The following is a 1,960-nucleotide window of genomic DNA, read 5'->3' as shown; positions in this document are numbered from 1 at the left end:
CACTGGTTATTGCAGGAGCCAAGACAGATGCCTGTTAGCCCTGAACTGGCTTCCCTGGTATAAGCCCCACCAGCCACCCCTCCAGAGGCCTCTCAGGAGGTGCCGTGGAGCCCAGCTGCCAGCAGAGGGGGCCCCAGGCTGCTGGGAACCAGGGCTGCAGCAAAGAAAGCAGTGGGGAGAGTACAGAGTTGCCTAGAGCACGCCAGGGATGAGGCTGATCAGAAAACTATTTGGCTCCGTCCCCACTTGCCAACTGACAGAGGCTTGTGTCCCCGATGAAGTCACAGACAATGGAGAGTGTCTGGCAGTGAACAGAGAGGACAAAACCAGAGGAAGGAAACTACAGGCTGGGAGGGCGCAGGGCCAGGCAGTCCAGCCGTGCCAAGGCCCACGAAGCCCAAGTCGGCCTTTGGGAGCCCCTGCTTGGGTCTCGTCATTGTATTGGGTTGCCCGCTGGTCATCCTGAAGCTGGAATCATGTACTGAGGAAGGGGGGCAGGGGAAGGGGTCCAGGCGCGGTGGCCAGGCAGCTGGTAGGCCCCCCACACCCCCGACTTCACCCAGGCTCGGTGATGGCCTGCTGCAGTGAGGGAGCTAGAGCCACTTGGCCACTGCAGGGGGACTGTGGAGGCAAGGCTGAGACCTCCCACTCCAGGGAGCAGTCTCTCAATGGCTGAGAGCCTCTGAGACGTGACAGTTCGAGAAAATGCAACATGACCGCAGCACAGCGCCTGTTACTATCCAGCCCTGGAGAGCAGCCTGCAGCTTACCCTTGGGTCTGGAGCCGGCACCCAGAGGAACAGCAGGATAAGAAGTGATGTGATAGACTCCACTGAGCAAGATGCCTGCCCATCCGCTCACCAAACAGTAAAGCGGCCCAACCCAGCAGGAGCCCTGCCTGGACAGAAAACAGCCACCAGCAGCCCTGGACACAGGACACCTGTGAGGAAGGGGGCCTGGCACACCTGGCTTTGTGTCCCCTCCTTCCAGAGGGTCTGGGGGTCTGCACCCTCCTCAGCAGCAGAGGGTGATGTCTGGCGACCTGTAGTCACAACATGCCCAGGTCTGGTTTTGCCAGGTGGCCCTGGAGCCTCTACTACCATAGAGCACAAATTAGCTACCTTGGTCAAGCTCCCACCCCTGCAGGATGGCACGAAGTCACCACAGGCCAGGCCCTTTTCACCATAAGTAACATGCAGATAATAATCACTTATCTATCTGTCATAGAAATAAGCAGAGGCCCATAAGGAATCAGAGCTCAAGCAGAAGTCTGATCTGAAATTCAATATTCTCTACCTCTCCCCTCTGTCACCCATCAGAGCTGCTCTGGGAGGAGCCCTGCAGGCTTACCCTGCAGCCGTCTGGGCCTCATGACGTGGGCACCATCTCTCTTGTTGGCATTTGGGTGCTGTCGGCGCTCCCCCAGGCTCCATCTCCAGGCCTCCCCAGGGACCCGTCCCCTCCCTGCAGACGTGGGCCTGTTTCTTTCATCTGTTTCCAAGCTGGCCTGAATGCAATTTCCCACATGCTTCTCTCCACTGCCTTATATATCATCCGGGCTATTTAAATAAATCTGGGCTGTCTCTAGGGGTGTTTATAAGCAAATGTAAGCCAGGTCTACGGGAAAGTGTGTTAGTTATCCTCGTGTCTTTATCATATTTACTCCTTTAAAGACCATTTTGCCATTTGCTCTCTGTGGCTCCCAGGACATAATTGCAAAAATCCTCCTCCTCCTTTCTTTTCCTCCTGCTCCTCAGAACCCAGGGGGCTCCTGTTGTGCAGGAAACCAGTCTATAAACCTTTGAGAGCGCACGGTTCCTGGGGAACTTGCCCTTCACAGGATATAAGACTGTGCAACTCAGACAAACGGTACCATTGCCAGAAGGAGGATGGCACCGAGCCCTGTCCTGAGGCCCGACTCTCACAGAACCTGTAATATTCTGGAAGCCTCCGTTGTGGGC

Source organism: Budorcas taxicolor, chromosome 13 (assembly GCF_023091745.1).
Source record: "Budorcas taxicolor isolate Tak-1 chromosome 13, Takin1.1, whole genome shotgun sequence".
Classification (NCBI taxonomy): domain Eukaryota; kingdom Metazoa; phylum Chordata; class Mammalia; order Artiodactyla; family Bovidae; genus Budorcas; species Budorcas taxicolor.
This window is presented reverse-complemented; position numbering follows the sequence as displayed.